This window comes from Zea mays, chromosome 7 (assembly GCF_902167145.1).
Source record: "Zea mays cultivar B73 chromosome 7, Zm-B73-REFERENCE-NAM-5.0, whole genome shotgun sequence".
NCBI classification, from domain to species: domain Eukaryota; kingdom Viridiplantae; phylum Streptophyta; class Magnoliopsida; order Poales; family Poaceae; genus Zea; species Zea mays.
In genome coordinates, this window is record NC_050102.1 from 134,658,950 (window position 1) to 134,676,359 (window position 17,410).

At 54.0% G+C, this 17,410-nt stretch overlaps 1 pseudogene; it reads left to right on the forward strand.

The window, feature by feature from the left end:
• Positions 1-2,176: 2,176 nt before the first annotated feature.
• The window catches only part of LOC103634181 (dicarboxylate transporter 2.1, chloroplastic-like), a 59,816-nt pseudogene continuing 44,582 nt past the window's right edge, over positions 2,177-17,410 (forward strand).

The window sequence follows — 17,410 nt, forward strand, 5'->3', positions numbered from 1 at the left end:
CGATGACCTGACCAAGCTCCAACTGCCGCCACTGCACCTCCGCGCGTGCCGCCGCTGCCTCTGCCCCCAGCTCGTCGCAGAGCAACCAAAGGTCCGCCGCCTCGGTGCTCGGTAGCCTCGGCAAGCGCGGTACTCTGAAACCGCAGCGAACCCCAGACGTCGGCCTCGCGGTGGATGAACGACGACTTGGCGGTGCTCAGATCTGTCAGATCCTGAGGAAGGGAAGCGGGGCGTCACAAAGAATGCCTTGATCACGTGAAAGGTATGCCTGAAATCCTTGCCTGGAGGTCCTGGGAACGTCCCTAGAAAGGACCTCCAGGGTCGACCGAAGCGACCCCACCGTTGCCTCGGCACACTCACGAAGCTCGTCCCAAGACTGCTCCTCTCGCTCATCGCCGAGAACGAAGAGGGGTTTCGAAGCACCATGGGCCCAGAATCGGAGCGGCCGACGCCTCTCGTTGGGACTGCGCCGCGCGAGGACGAGGTCGCCGCTCCCCAGGACGGGCCATGGTTCTGCGCCCCACTCCTCCAAGGCATCGGCACCCCCTGCAGTCGGCGCATTGGGAACCTCCTCGGCTAAGGGGGCAGGTTTCCGATCGCCGGCCATCTCAGCATCGGCGGCGACGGGTGGCTCCATGGCCAGAGCGGCAACAGCCTCGGCAGAAGCCGGTGCCAGCACCGACAACACGTCTGGTGGGCCCGAGGCCTCGGCCGCACCAGCAGTCCCCCTCGACGTGACGGCCGCCTCGACGGAGGGGTCGGCCTCAGGAGCTTGCCCCATGGCAACTTGTGCCGCCTGAACCCCCTGCTCGGGGGCACCTTGTGCAGAGGCCAGCCGGCCGGCGAGGCCCGGTGCGGCACCAGCTGTAGAAGCTGGCGCCGTCTTAAGGGCCTTCCGGGGAGCCAGACTGGTCGAACCGTGCCTTCGTTTGCTAGGAAGAAAGGGAAGAGCAGGATCAAGACACACAAAGAAGGAGCCAGGACAGAGGTATCCTCAGATACTTACCCACTCCGGGCCACGACCAATCGTGCCTGCGGGGAGGCCCCTCGAGCCTCGGTCCCCGCGGGCACCACCAAGGTTTGCCCCGCTGCCGGCTTCGGCACCATCCCTGCCTCGGGCGCCCGGGGCGCCGAAGGGACGGTCCGCCCAGGCGTGGACACGGCGACCTGAGGATCAGCCTCCTCTGCCGCCGGCACGGGCAACGACTCTTGGGGAACAGGCGGGACGGCCTGACTCCCCGGGGTCACCTCAACTACCTTGGCTAAGGGGTCAAGTACCCCCTCGGCCTGCCCCTGTTCTTCGGATCGGGACCCTGATGTCTCGGCCCCGGATACCAACGGCACCGGCCCACTCGGGGGCTGGCTCGACGACCCCTGGCCCAGCCTCAGATCCGGGCTGAGGCCAAGGTGAGCGGCCATGTCATCGTCTTCATCATCATCGTCGCCATCGTCATCGTCAGGCATCTCCAGCGACGGCTCCCTCGGGAGCCCATCCCTCTCCTGCCGCCGACGACGCTTCTCCAAGGCGTCCCGAGCCTGCATCCGCTCGTGGGCCCGAGCCTTCTTCGCGTCCTTCTTCTCCTTCTTCTTCTCCGCAGCAACCCTCCGCGTGGCTCGGTCCACCGCGTCCTCCGGGACCGGTGGCAGGGAAGGCTTGTGAGACCCTAGCTCCTGGAGACGGACGAAAGGTCTCGACTGTGAGAACCAAGGGCAATCTGACACAAGAAAGAAGAAGGAGCGGACACTCACCAGGGACATGCAACCGCGCTCGGGACACATCGGGAGCTGGATGAGGGCGCCGGCGTCTAGCCTCCCTACCGTGCTGGCTACCCGCCTGTGGAGGTCATCGGCGGGGAGGGGGACCGAGGACACCTGCGAACCCCCCAAGTCTACCCCCGGCATCATCTCCGAAAGCAGCAGCCGCCACTCCGTCAAGGGGAGCGCCCTCCGGCGATGGATGGCGGCAACCGCCCCCGCGGCGGTAAGCCCTCCATCCCGCAGCTCCTGCAAGGCCTCCAGAAAGGGCTGGAGGTTCTTCTGTCTCTCGTGCGGAGCCCCATAGCGCCAGTTGCTGCTGGCGGCGGTCACCACTCGTTGAGAAAACAACGGGAACCTCCCATCATCGTTCCGGAGGTAAAACCACCGGCGCTGCCACCCCTTCTTCGAAGACACAAGGATGGCGGGGATGTACAGTTGCGCGCGCGGCTGCCTCAACTGGAGGATGCAGCCACCGGCCCGCATCGCCATGCAGACTCTCTTCTCCCCCGTCGTCGAGGAAAAAGGCTCCGCGGAGAAGAGGTGGGTCCACAGATCCCAGTGGGGGTCAATCCCCAAAAATCCTTCGCAAACCGCCGCGAAGATGGCTACTTGCGCGATGGAGTTGGGGTTGAGATTGTGCAGTGTCGGTGTTTTGGGTCCGACCGGACACCTGGGGTTGCCCCTCGAGGTGTTTTAGGAGTAGGACGGTGTCGCCGACTGTAGCTGAATGGTTCGTGCCAGATGCACGAAAGACAATGGACAGTGTTTACAGGTTCGGGCCGCTTTGTGATGCGTAACACCCTACGTCCTGGTGAAAGTGCTTTGTATAATGGGTTACAAGGTAGAGAGTTGAGGTGGATGGCTAAGTAGTAGTAGAGTTGGGATTGATTGTCTTGAAGGGGTGCCCCCTAGGCCTTATATATTTGACCGTGAGGCAATACAAGCTGATATGATAACAATGTGCACCTAAAAGATAGTGAACTATTTGAGCTTATCTTCCTACGATTCGGCCGACTTATCCTCGCCCGGTTCCGTTGTGCGGGGCCCCAGCGCGGGAAAGTCGGTTCTCCTGTTGTGGTCACTTGCTCGACGTCACGAAGTCATCCGGGCTTGCACTGACCCAGCCCCACATCGATCTGCTTCACTGATTGCTCCTCCCCAGGCCCATGAAGGAGTGACCTTACGATCTATCGGACCCTTGGGCTCTTCGTGAGGTCTTTTATCCTTCTAATGGACCCAGGGGATATCTGTCCCCCACAAGCCCCTGATCTTTGGGTTGATTTTGAGATAATCGGCCCAAAGATCCTAGGCCCATCTTGCGGGCTTCGTTTACGATAAGAAATGCTTCTCGGGCAGTTTGGTAAAAACGATTTCTTACTGCCTTCTTCTGCTTTGCTTCACTCAAAATCTGTAGTTTTGCCTCATACTCATGCCTTGGAGATCGGCATTTTGTATTACATGACCTTGGCTTTCATTGGGTGCACTGGAGGTGCACCCAATGGGTGTAGCCCCCGAGCTTTGAGTGGATTCTGGATAATAATCCACTTGAAGGTCTTCATCAGAAATCACTTTTATTACCCACTTGCACTTTGGTTGGAGGTCAGCCTTGTCTTTAATCTTGCCCTATGCCTTAGAAGTCGGCATTATGTCATCCATATTATGCTTTAGAGGTCAGCATTATGTCATCAATATTATGCTTCAGAGGTCAGCATTATGTCATCAATATTATGCTTCAGAGGTCAGCATGTATTTTGTCTTTTGCAGCCGAGTTCGTGATCCGCCCATATCTTGCTAGGTGGTGCAATTTATTTGCTCTGCGACTGATTGGACATTTGATGGACGTTCCCTGGCTAGTCTTCACGTCGCTTCTGTCGGTCAGATTTTGTACTTCACCGGCTATATTTGGCTTTCCTTTGATCCTTACTGATATCTCATTTTTGTCTTGACGTGTTCATTGCATGCCCTGCACGGATGTGACAGTTTTGAAAAATATACTGATAATTCCTGGGCGTCCCCCCCCAATGGGTGTGGGCAAGGGACGGCTTGGTACGCTGAGTGTTTTAGTCGGCTGCTTCTGAGTAGTAATGTGATGTGACGGCGGGCGTAATCATATCATCTGCGCTGTTGACTGGAGTCCCAATGGGTGTTGCGTTGCGTGAAACGGCATCAGCCGCCAGGCGTCTCTTCAGACGGGCTGAAGTGTGTATTGAATGCTTTCGCGACTGTTCGGTGACCGTGGTTGGAGGTGAGCGGTTGCCTTCTTCTGCTATAAATAGTGCCTTTGCCTCTCTGGTTTTTCACATCTCTTGCTGTTCTCTGCTGCTTGCTTTCTTTCTCTCCTTGCATTTCCACCATGGGCAAGAACAATAAACGCAAGCGCGAGCCAACTGCCCCATCAGAGGACTTTGGCGACTCGGAATACTCAGAGGAAGAGTTCTCCTCTAAGTCCGAGGGGTCTCCAGCTCTCGTCCCTCCCCCAGCGTCGTCCGATGACTCGGACGACTCTCAGGGGATTGTCGCGGAGGTCTGGACTTACATCTGGGCCGTCGAGCGCTCCGGGCTCGCAGGCTCGGATGAGTCGGAGTACTCCTCGGACGAGGAGGACTCGTCTGAGGAGGACGGTGGCGGCGATGGCGAAGGCGACGACGACGACGACGACGACGGAGGCGATGGCGGCGACAGCGGCGGCAGGGGCGGCAATGGCGGCGGCAGGGGTGGCAACGGCGGCAGCAGCAAGGGCAGCAACAAGACCAGTGGCTAGATGCCACTGGTTTTTAGATATTAGTATAGATTAGAAGTAGTATAGTGAAATAATGTAGTAGTATTAGTAATGTAGAGTAGTATAGTGTAGCGTAGTAGTAGGGAAGTATCAACTCGTAATGAGTTGATTTGTAAGTATTGTTACTTCCCTTAATGAAGAATGACTTTGCCTCCTCCTGTACCAATTACTTTGCTTCGTAGTAAGTCGATCTCTTATTTGTGAAGTTGACTCATTCGGAATAGTAACTAAATAACTCGGGCATCATATCACCGCATCAGGGGTGATGGCCGAGCTATTATTGTCGATATTTACGCATTTGAAGTAGAGTCCGAGTGATGACGAAACCGTGTCAGCGTCGGAATAACTGTTGACCACGTCTGCGCTCCTAGATGTGACAGCCGAGTGTCCTGTGACAACGCTAGCGTTTTTTAGAGATAACCGCCGAGTGACTGAGGACATCGTCGGCGCTTTAGAGATAGCCGCCGAGCGACTGAAGACATCGTCAGTGCTTTAGAGATAGCCGCCGAGCGACTGAAGACATCGTCGGCGCTTTAGAGATAGCTACCGAGCGACTGGAGACATCGTTGGCGCTTTAGAGGTAACCGCCGAGCGACTGAAGACATCGTTGGCACTTTAGAGATAGCCACCGAGCGACTAGAGACATCGTTGGCGCTTTAGAGATAGCCACCGAGCGACTGGAGACATCGTTGGCACTTTAGAGGTAACCGCCGAGCGACTGAAGACATCGTCGGCACTTTAGAGATAAATGTCGAGCGACTGGTGATAGCGTCAGCGTCTTAGAAATGACAGTCGAGTTAAAACGGGCCGTGTCGGCCACTTTGAGGATAATAGCCGAGTGACGATGTGGCACACCGAGGTTTTTAGGAGTAGCCGCCGGGTGACGACGTGGCACGCCAGTGTTTTAGAAGTAACCACCGGGTGCTGACTGGGCGCTTTTGGAGATGGTATCTGACTCGGGAATATCCCGCATATACTGCGCTTTTAGCCGCCAATGCTTTCTGTGCCCTAGTTCTTGCTTTCCTGCCTCCAGATCCTCTCTGCAATTCGGCTCTCGCTCTGTTCGCCAGTAGAGTTGAGATGGCGCCCAAGAGAAAGGCCTCGAGTTCATCTGCTACGGTGATTCCCCCCATCGACCCCAACAGCCAGTTGCCTTTCGCAGGTAACCATATGTCTGTTGTCTCCGAGCCTGACCTTCTCCACCTCGTGTCCATCGGGGTCCTTCCCCCGAGGGAGCTTTGTTCTTGGCGGATTTGCCATGGGGTCACTGTCCCGACAGAGGATACCCATGAATCCGTGATTTATGTTCCTTTTCTTCTCCGCGGTCTCGCTCTCCCCATTTCTCCCTTTTTCCGCGGCCTCCTTGATTTTTATCGCCTTAACTTGACCCATCTGAATCCCAATTCTATTCTGCAAATTTCCATTTACGTTCATTTGTGCGAGGCTTTTCTTGGCGTCCTGTCCCATTTTGGACTGTGGAAGTATCTGTATCACTGTCGCCCTGGAATGGCCGGGGGGCAGCACCAGCTGGTTGGGGTGCTAGTTTGGAGATGCGCCGTGGGAGGAAGACTGAATATCTTGAAATCCCTCTCAAGGACAGTATTAAAGGATGGCGCTTGGAATGGTTTATTGTTGAGAACCATGGAAACTCTCTCCCCCCACGGTCGGGGAGACAGCCGGATGTTCGCACTCCGAGTTGGACCGAGTCCCCCACGGATCAGGAGGTGGCTGAGGCAGGGGCTTTGCTAGCTGAAGTTGGACTGCTGAAAGAGAGGGGTCTGACTGCAGAGGCTGTGGTTGCCGATTTTGTCTTTAAGAACATTCAACCGTTGAAGGATAGGGCATACCCAGCCTACTTGTACCGAGGTTTAGCTGACCCAACCCGGGTCACCAATAGAAGAATTCTTGCTGTAGACTTGGTGAGCCGGCTTGAAATGATACTTAGAGGCAAGGTGTCCAATGTTGGTGCCCCTATCGCATACTCGGCCTGGAACTTGCCTCCTTCCAAGGCTTTTACTCATTTTGTGTCGAATCCACCTGTCGCCGATGGCAGTTTGGGCCTTAGAGTGCGACCCTCTACTGAAGAAGTTAGTGTTTTGGTTGCCTCGATTGGAGAAATTCCCGATGATGAACGGCAAGTCCACTTTGAGGTGCCTTTAGATCCTAATGATGCAGAAATAAGTGCTATGCTTGATATGCTGGCCGAAGATTCTTCTGATGCTGCTCCTGCTGGGACATTGGCGGTGGCGCCTCTCCCAGAAGCTGGTACAACCTTGGATGTTCAGAGACCTGTCAGGGTTCGCCCGAAACATCCTTGCCGAGCCAATCAACTTGATCTTTCTGCTGATGAGCAGAAAAAGAAAAAGAGACGTCTTCGGCAAGTATCTAGTTTGGATCAGGGTGCTGGTCCTTCGGTTCCTGCCGTTGAGGAGGTTCCCGTGCCTGAATTTACTGGCGCTGACCCCAATGGGTGTGGTATGTCTGTTGCTGATCCCAATGGGTGTACTCCATCTGTCGCTGATCCCAATGGGGGTGTTGCCTGTGTTGCTGATAAAGACGACAGGGGGGAAGAAAATGAGGTCCCTCTGACTCGGAAGAACAGTCGGCAGTATATTGCCAGTGGGGAAAGTAGTGGGGTTCCTTCTCCTGCTCTGTCAGCCCTCGTCGGTTTACAGGATTTATCTCTGGCAAACTTTGATCAGACTCTAGAAGATATGGTTCCAGAGGACCTATTATCAGAGCCAGCGGATGGTGACGCGATGGATGTTTGTGCTGATGTGTTCGACGTCGAGTTGGGGTCATCCCGGGCAGCGTCCCGCGCCTCATCGACTTTAGAGCGCGGTCTTGAGGGCCAGGAAACTGACTTTGATCGTCTTGCTCTCATGAAAGTAACTGAGGGGCCTTCAGCCTTAGAGGCGGCTGCCGCGGAAAGCTTGAACCTCAGGGATGGTGCTAACGCTCACCCAGCCCCCGAGGGTGTTGCTGAGGGTGTTGTCGGAGACGATCCGGCTCAAGTGGGCAGCGCGAGCTATGACCTAGCCCCCAAGGGTGTCCGAGCGGGGTCTCCCTCTTGTACTTCCATGGATGTTCACGTCGGATCTCCTCCACACTCTAGTGGCATGGTGATGGCCCAAGTTTCTGGTCAGGGAGTCACCTTAGAGGCTAGCGTTCCCGCTGACCAAGTTTTGGGTTCCATTGACGGTACTGAGTTGGTCCCTGCTGGTTCATTGCAAGCTGCGTCGGGTGGCGACTTTATGCCAGGCCATCAATTGATTTCTCACGATTTGGGAGTCCCTTCGTTCTTCTCCAACCTCCAGGTATTGTGATATATTTTAGCTTGACTTTTATACCGCATGAACTGTTATTATTACATTTATCTGTTCTCAATATCAGGCATTGGTGGACGGGCTGGCTAGTCAGCTGAGGTCGCGAGGTGTGTCTGTTCCAGAAGGAGCTTCGTCTCTGGCACGTTGGAATCCGGTGTTGCTTCAACAACGTGTCTCTGACTTGGACGCAGCGAATACTAGTTAGTGCTCTTTTGATTCCTTTCGTTTGCCTTATTGAATTGTTTCAAATTTTGACCCCCTTTGCTTGATTTTTTCTCGCCAGGCATGGCTCGGCAGATTTCTGTTCTTGAAGAAAAACATTCTCAAGGCCAGGCTGAACTGGTCCAGCGGTGTTCTGATTTTGAGGAAAAGTATTCCTAAAGCCAAACTGAGCTGGCCCAGGTCTCTGCTGCTCTAAATGCTGCTAACACGTTGAACTCTACTCTTCGCGTTCAGCTTGATTCTGAAAAGGTGACTTGTGAAACTGCGCCTTGTATTGCTATGTTTTTATTGCTGGCCTGATGTTTGAAGGAGTTGATTCTTGCTTGCAGGAAGAAAAACGTGCCCTTGTTGCTTCTCGCGATAATCTGGACAGATTGTATCGTGACTCTAGCAACTCGTTGACCATTCTGGAAAGGAGTCACCGTTTCACCATGGAGGAGTTAGATAATCTTCGCTGTAGGCTGCAGGAATCCACGGATGACGTGATCTGTCTCAGGCAGTTGATATCGGCTAAGGATGTTGCTATCAAGGAACTGCGCGCTTCCAAGAAGTCCATCGCCCAGGAGCTAGAGACCGCTCAGCTGGCCATCAAAGTTGCTGAAGAAACTTCCGTTACTCTGAGGGCCCAGTGCGACAGGGCTATGGATAAAGCCATTCGCGCGGGGCGGATCTTGATGAGGAGACCCAGCGTAGTTGTTCCCGACGACGTAAGGGCTGATGTGAATGCTGCTCCTGATTCCTCAAGTCGCCCGTCTTAGTCGGTTGCTCCTGAGAAAGATATTGCAAAATAGAGAGACATTGTGCGCTTTGAGTGTGCGGTTATCATGATCGGATGCTTGTTAGAGGACACTAGTTCAACATCTGAATGATATTGCTACTCTCCTATTGTTTTAGAGTTCTGTAATACGTAAACTTGCAGTAGTAAAACGCTGTGTGATGATTTTGAAACTTGTTTACTGGATATAGAGATCACCCCTGTACGGGAAACCCGAGTTAAGTAAGCGCGAACATGTCACTTCGTCTAAAGTCGTCGCCGACTTAGGCCGATTGCTCCATTAGAAGGGCATAGTGGTCACCCTGAGTTAAGTAAGTGCGAGCATGTTGCACCGTCTTAAGTCGTCACCGACTTAAGCCGATTGCTCCGTTAGAAGGGCATAGTGGTCACCCTGAGTTGAGTAAGCGCGAGCATGTTGCACCGTCTTAAGTCGTCGCTGACTTAAGCTGATTGCTCCGTTAGAAGGGCATAGTGGTCACCCTGAGTTGAGTAAGCGCGAGCATGTTGCACCGTCTTAAGTCATCGCCGACTTAAGCCGATTGCTCCGTTAGGAGGGCATAGTGGTCACCCTGAGTTGAGTAAGCGCGAGCATGTTGCACCGTCTTAAGTCGTCACCGACTTAAGCCGATTGCTCCGTTAGAAGGGCATAGTGGTCACCCTGAGTTGAGTAAGCGCGAGCATGTTGCACCGTCTTAAGTCGTCGCCGACTTAAGCCGATTGCTCCGTTAGAAGGGCATAGTGGTCACCCTGAGTTGAGTAAGCGCGAGCATGTTGCACCGTCTTAAGTCGTCGCCGACTTAAGCCGATTGCTCCGTTAGGAGGGCATAGTGGTCACCCTGAGTTGAGTAAGCGCGAGCATGTTGCACCGTCTTAAGTCGTCGCCGACTTAAGCCGATTGCTCCGTTAGAAGGGCATAGTGGTCACCCTGAGTTGAATAAGCGCGAGCATGTTGCACCGTCTTAAGTCGTCGCCGACTTAAGCCGATTGCTCCGTTAGAAGGGCATAGTGGTCACCCTGAGTTAAGTAAGAATGCACGTCCATCATGAGCAAACTGAGTACTCTTGAAGCCTTTTTTATTGATGACATATTTCCCATTTTACAGAGTACATTGTCGTCCCGGTAGCTTTTGAAATTCAGCTAGGGGTAAAACTTCCTGAGGTGTTCTATATTCCAGGAGTTCCCGATTTCTGTGTCGTCCATCTGAGTGAGATGATATGACCCCGGCCGAGTGATTTCTGCTACTATGAATGGTCCTTCCCATAAGGGCGACAACTTGTGCCATCCCTCCCCCGTTAGAATTCGGCGGAGGACGAGATCTCCCACTGAGAAGGATCGTTGTCGCACGGCTTTGTCGTGATAGCGTCTCAGAGTCTGCTGGTATCGTGCTGATTGAATTACTGCATTCAGTCGTTCTTCTTCGAGTACATCAATGTCCTCTAGCCTAGTAGCTTCGGCTTCTGCTATGCTTTCGAAGACCAATCTCGGCGCCCCGAACTTGAGATCGGCGGGTAATACTGCCTCTGACCCATAGACCATGAAGAAGGGGGTGTTTCCATGCAAAGCTCGGCTAGGTTGAGTTCTTAGGCTCCAAACAACATAGGGCAATTCCCTTATCCACTTCCCTGTAAACTTTTCATTCTTTTCGAAGACCCTTTTCCTGAGTGCCTCCAATATCATCCCGTTAGCTCGTTCGACCTGCCCGTTGGCCCTCGGGTGCGCTACCGAAGCATACTTGATCTGAATGCTTTTTTGCTCGCAGAAATCGAAGAATTCTGAACTCGTGAAGTTTGATCCTAAGTCAGTTATGATATTGTTTGGTATTCCGAATCTGGATATTATGTCTTGTATGAATTCCACGGCCTTGGCTGAGGTTAAAGAAGCAATGGGTTTGAATTCTATTCATTTGGTGAATTTGTCGACTGCTACCAGTACATGAGTGTATCCTCCTTGAGCTTTCTTGAAAGGTCCAATCATATCCAGTCCCCAGCATGCGAACGGCCATGTCACTGGTATGGTCTGCAGCTGCTGTGCTGGTAGATGTTGCTGCTTTGACAAGTACTGGCAAGCTTCGCACCTCTGCACTAACTCGGCTGCATCGCTTTTCGCGGTTGGCCAATAGAATCCTGACCTGAAGACCTTCCCGACTAGCGTCTTGGATGCTGCATGTATTCCACATTGCCCAGCGTGGACCTCATCTAGAAGTCGCTTCCAGTAGATGAGAGAACGCACTTCATGAGGACGCCTGACGCGCCCCGTCTGTATAATGTCTCCCCAATGAGTGTGTAGTGGGCTGACTGTCTGGCGATGCGCTCGGCTACATTTTTGCTGGTTCCTCTTCATTCTTTATATATCTGATGATCGGCTTTCTCCAGTCATCAGAGTCTGACTCTGGTTGATCCACGATATTACATTCTTCTGCTTGATCCATTGAGATGCTTGGCTGTAGTATTTCTTGCACAAAGACTCCGGGTGGGACCTGAGTTCGACCGGATCCTAGCTTGGACAATACGTCAGCTATCGTGTTTCGATCCCTTTCTACATGATGAAATTCCAGGCCTTCGAATTTATCTTCTAGTTTTCGGACGGCAGTGCAATATTTTCCCATTGAATCATTCGAACAGTCCCACTCTTTGTTTATCTGGCTTATGACTACCAGAGAATCTCTGTATACCATCAGTCTCTTGATGCCTAATGATATAGCGATGTTTAGTCCATGGATCAGAGCTTCGTATTCGGCTGCGTTGTTAGAGGCTGGAAATAGCAACTGGAGGGCATATTTGAGGTGCTCGCCTCCAGGTGCGGTGAAGAGAATTCCTGCACCTGCTCCCTGCAGCTTCAGCGGGCCATCAAAATACATTCGTCATGCTTCTGTAGTCTCTGGGTTATCCGGTACTTGTTGTTCAGTCCATTCTAACACGAAGTCAACCAATGCTTGAGTTTTGACGGCAGTGCGAGGTCGAAATTCGATGTCATGAGATCCCAGTTCACAGGCCCACTTGGCTATTCGGCCAATGGCTTCCTTGTTGTGAAGAATATCCCCTATCGGAAAACCGGTGACTACTATGACTTTGTGGTCGTCAAAGTAGTGACGTAGCTTGCGGGCAGTTAGAAGTACTGCATATAACAGCTTCTGGACTTGAGGATACTTTTTCTTCGAGGGACCTAGAACTTCACTGATGAAATAAATAGGGTGTTGCACTGGGTAGGCATGTCCTTCTTCTGCTCGCTCGACTACCAACGTGGTGCTTACCACGTGAGTCGTGCAAGAGATATACAGCAGCAGATCTTTAGCTGGTTGAGTTGACGTGGCTCGCCGTGGCGGCTTCAGTACTGGTGGCGTTGTCAAGAATTTTTTCAGTGTATCTAGAGCTTCCTATGCTTCTGAAGTCCATTGAAACTTATCCACTTTCTTGATTAGTTTATAAAATGGTAAACCTTTTTCTCCCAGTCTGGATATAAATCGGCTCAGAGCTGCCATACATCCAGTAAGTCGCTGAACCTTCTTTTGTGATTGTGGTGCTTCCATTTTCATGATAGCTTCAATCTTATCTGGATTAGCTTCAATTCCCCGGTGGCTGACAATAAATCTGAGTATCTTTCCGGCTGGTACCCCAAAGACACATTTTTCGGGATTAAGCTTCCATCGATACCGCCGTAGACTGTTGAAAACCATTTGTAAGTCTTCGATGAAGTTTTCCGAGTTCTCCGTTTTGATTACCACATCATCTATGTAGGCTTCCACACGCTTGCCCCAGTGATCGGCTAAGCATGTTTGAATGGCTCTCTGATAAGTCGCTCCAGCGTTTTTGAGGCCAAACGGCATGGAGGTATAGCAGAAAGCACTGAAGGGAGTGATGAACGCTGTCTTTTCCCCGTCTTCCTTTGCCAAACTAATCTGATGGTACTCGGAATAGCAGTCCAGGAAAGACAGCACAGAACATCCAGCGGTGGAGTCTACCACCTGATCTATCCTGGGGAGCCCGAAGGGATCCTTTGGACAGTGTTTGTTGAGATCTGTATAGTCGACGCACATGCGCCAATCCACCTTATTCTTTTTGAGTACAAGAACCGGGTTGGCTAACCACTCGGGATGTAACACCTCTCTAATAAACCCAGCCGCGACCAAGCGGGCCAGCTCAGCGCGAATGGCCTCTCTCTTGTCGGGCGTGAAATGACGTAGTTTTTGTCGGATCGGTCTTGCCTGGGGATAGACCTTCAGTTTGTGCTCGGCCAGTTCTCTCGGGACTCCCGGCATATCCGCAGGTTGCCATGCAAATACGTCTCGGTTATCTTGCAGGAACCGGACGAGCGCGTCTTCCTATTTATTGTCCAGGCTGGAGCTGATGATGGCAGTCTTGCGCTCATCAGCGAATCCAAGGTTGATTCTTTTGGTTTCTTCAATGGGTCGCATAGAGGTCGCGGCTTGAGCTTCATTCGCTGGTGTGGTAAGGTCTTCCTCAGGCTTAGAGTTTGCTTGGATCGAAGAAGTCGCCGACGGTTTGGTGGTGAGGGCCGCTTGGATGGCCACTCGGAAACATTCTGCGGTGCCTTGGAGGTCAGCACGCACAGTAATGATTCCTTGCGGTCCCGGCATCTTCAATATCATGTACGTGTAATGCGGAATGGCCATGAATTTTGTCAATCCCGGCCTCCCGATGATGGCGTTGTACCCGCAGTCGAAGTTCGCCACTTCGAACCTAAGGAACTCGGTTCTGTAGTTCTCCGGAGTTCCGAAGGTGACGGGCATGTAGATGTGGCCCAGCGGTATTCCCCTTCAGTCGGCACGATGCCGAAGAAAGGAGTGTCTGACTCGTGGAGCTCTTTGAGGTGAACTCCCAAGCCTCGGAGTGTCCAGGGAAGGTGACGTTGATGCTGCTCCCCCCCCCCCGTCTACTAACACCTTCTTCACCCTGCTCTCTCGGATCACCGGATCGACGAGGAGTGGGTATTTGCCTGGGTGGTCGAAGTTGAGCCATTGGTCTACCCGAGTGAAGGTGATCGGGTGCTCCGACCATCAGTACGGAGCGGGAGGACCGGTGGTTGCCACCAGTATCTGGCGATCGTTGAGCTTTTGTTGTCTTCTGTTCTCCTGTGATCCGTGTCCGCCGAAGATGACGTTGACCTCCCTGTCAACACGCGGGAAGGCTCCTCCTCCTCCCTCCTCCTGCTGCTGGGGTTGTCGTGGTTCTTCTGGTCCTCCCCGCGGCGGAGGAGGAGGTAGAGGTTGGAAGGGTCGGTCGTGCCCGACGGAGTGTTTGAAGTCCTTGCAGTTCCGAAGAGTGTGGCGCATGTCCTTGTGGTACGGGCACTGGGCGTCGAGGATGTCGTCCAGCGTACGCTCGCCTCCGCGGGGTCCTCCCCGAGCGCGAGAGGCAGGTGGTCTGGCGGCATGCACCTCTTCGCGCGGTCTCTTCTCCCAGTGTTTGTCGGGTTGCTGGTTCGCGTCGCGTCGTGGTGCTGCCGGTGCGGGCTACGCTCCTTCGATGAGGTCTTGAGCTCGCTCGTCGGCGGTGATGTAGAGGTCGGCCTCCCGGAACAGCTGCTCAGAGGTAGTCGGCGCTTTCTGCAATATGGCTCGGACGAAGGCCGAGTCATTGGATCCTCTGTAGAAGTCCTCGATCACAGCCGCCTTCGTGACCTCGGGGCTACGATTTTTCATGGTCTGGAACCTTTTGAGGTACGACCGGAGAGTTTCGTCCCCTAGGCGCTTGATGGATTTGAGGTCCCATGGTTGCGCCGGTTTGTCGGAGAAGGACTGAAAGTTGGCGGTGAAACGTCGGCTGAAGTCGCTCCAGTCGTCGATGCAGTGTCGGGGTAGATGTTGTAGCCATTGTAGTGCATCTTGCCCGAGGACAATGGGTAAGTACGCAGTCATCACGTCTTCGGATGCTCCGGCGGCTCGAGCGGCGGTGGTGTAGACGGCCAGCCAGCCTCCTGGATCCTGCTTAGGTTCATATTTATCGACATTGGATACCTTGAAGTTAGGGGACCACTGAATGGCCCTAAGGCGTGGAGTGAGGGCAGACACTCCACATGTGTCCTCCTGTCGTCGGAGATGATATCTGTCCCGGGGAGGGGAGTAGTTGTTGAGGTTCCTCGACCGTCCCCGGGTAGTACCGCCAGTCGAGGCCGTCGTTGATTCGGTTATGGTGGCTTGACTCTGAGTTGGGATGCCATGAGCCCTGTCGTACTCCTCCCGGCAGCGGATCTCGTTCTCATGCCATCGTTCACGCGAAGCGTTGATGGAGATTCGCGCGTCCCGGCGACTGTTGATGGCGTGTCGCAGATCGTTCGGCGGGTGAGCGAGAGGTAGAAGATGGTTAGCTGCTTGGGTGAACAGGCGTCGATAGCCCTCGGCGTCAGGAGTCCGAGGGAGTCCATCAGCTATCCGAGCTAGTACTCCTCCGACTTCACTCGGCGTGTTCATGGCTCGGGCGAAGTCGGGGTTCAGGTTGCGACCGAAGAGTGGATTTTCCCGGCGTTGCCTTGTGTCTTGCTCGGCTTGTTCCTGAGCTCGTCGGCGATCACGCCGTCGGGAGTTCCTTCGTTCTCTGAAGACGCGTTCCTCCAGAGTTTCTCCCATCTCCGAGACCTCGTCTCACGAGACAGGCTGCTCCGGATCCCGTTCTCCGGCCTCGTGATGTCGCCGGATGTTTTGGCGTCGATTTCTTCGCTGACGGGACTCCCGCTGAGGTGGTTCTTCCCCAGGCGCGGTCGGCTCGTCGTCGGAGACGGGAGGCGACTCCACTCTCCCGATGAAAAGAACGTCGGGGTAGAATGGCGTGGCTGTCGCGGCGATCCTCTTTCGGAGAATTGGAGGTCGCGCTTCTCTGGTATTTTCGGAGTTTGTTGGAGGAGACTTCTTTTTTGGCGGATCTGCAATGCGGTGTAGAGTTCCCTCTTCGTCGGCTATGGATGAGATCGTTCCAAAGCAGAACATGGATCCGGGAAGGAAGGTGATCTTGCTGTGGAAGGTGACGGCCATTGAGCTAGCTTAGATCGTCGACACACCCCTACCTGGCGCGCCAGCTGTCGGTGTTTTGGGTCCGACCGCACACCTGGGGTTGCCCCTCGAGGTGTTTTAGGAGTAGGACGGTGTCGGCGACTGTAGCTGAATGGTTCGTGCTAGATGCACGAAAGACAATGGACAGTGTTTACAGGTTCGGGCCGCTTTGAGATGCGTAACACCCTACGTCCTGGCGAAAGTGCTTTGTGTAATGGGTTACAAGGTAGAGAGTTGAGGTGGATGGCTAAGTAGTAGTAGAGTTGGGATTGATTGTCTTGAAGGGGTGCCCCCTAGGCCTTATATATTTGACCGTGAGGCAATACAAGCTGATATGATAACAACGTGCACCTAAAAGATAGTGAACTGTTTGAGCTTATCTTCCTACGATTCGGCCGACTTATCCTCGCCCGGTTCCGTTGTGCGGGGCCCCAGCGTGGGAAAGTCGGTTCTCCTGTTGTGGTCACTTGCTCGACGTCGCGGAGTCATCCGGGCTTGCACTGACCCGGCCCCACATCGATCTGCTTCACTGATTGCTCCTCCCTAGGCCCATGAAGGAGTGACCTTACGATCTATCGGACCCTTGGGCTCTTCGTGAGGTCTTTTATCCTTCTAATGGACCTGGGGGATATTTGTCCCCCACATGCAGCTCCACCCCGTAGAAATGCAGAATCGCCGCATGAAACGACTTGCTGGCACTCCAAACCCCCGCTCATGGAAAGAGACGAAACTCAGCACATACCGCGGCGGCGGGGACGGGGCGGCTCTGCTCGGAGGAGCCATCCACTCCGGCTGCGGGTCACTGGAAAGGGGACGAAGCAAGCCGTCGGCAACAAGGGCCTCTAGATCGTCCGCTGTGATGGTGGAGAAAGGCCACGGGTCGCGCGGCGGAACGACGGTTACCCGGTCGGCCATCACCAAGCGAAGAAGGTGGCGGCGGGGCGGACAAGGTGTGAGGTTTTCTTTCTCTGGCTATTCCCTCAGGTTGCGGAAACCTAAGCAGAGGCGAGCAGCAGAGCAAAGAACCACCACCAGACCCTCTTCCGAATATATAAAGGCCCGGGCAAGACCCGTTCAACACTCCGCCCGAACCCGCCGCGAAATCCAAAACTCGAAGGCGGAACGCCCGTTCCTCGAACGGCTCGCGCATGCACAACGGCTGCCCCGCGATCCACTCGTCTCGTCGCATTAACTCTGCGGCAGGGCAGGCGACACCTTTGGCAGGAGAAGCGGGCGACGCTTCACCTCTGCCATAATGACCGCGTCAAAAAAGGTACGCCACGTCGTTCAGTTTCGTATCCTTTTCTTCTTCCCCTTTCTCTCTCTTGCTATAGGGACCGGGAAAGGGGGATACTCTGAAAAGGATCCTTCTCCACAAAGGAAGCGGGCCCTGAGCCCTCCTACTGATCAGAGGTTCGAAGGCTGGCCCCCCGGAAGGGTTCGACAGCCGCCTCAGAGCACTCGGGCTCCGCGCCCACTACTGGTCAGAGGTTCGAAGGCTGGCCCTCGGAAGGGTTTGATAGCCGCCTCAGGCCACTCGGGCTCTG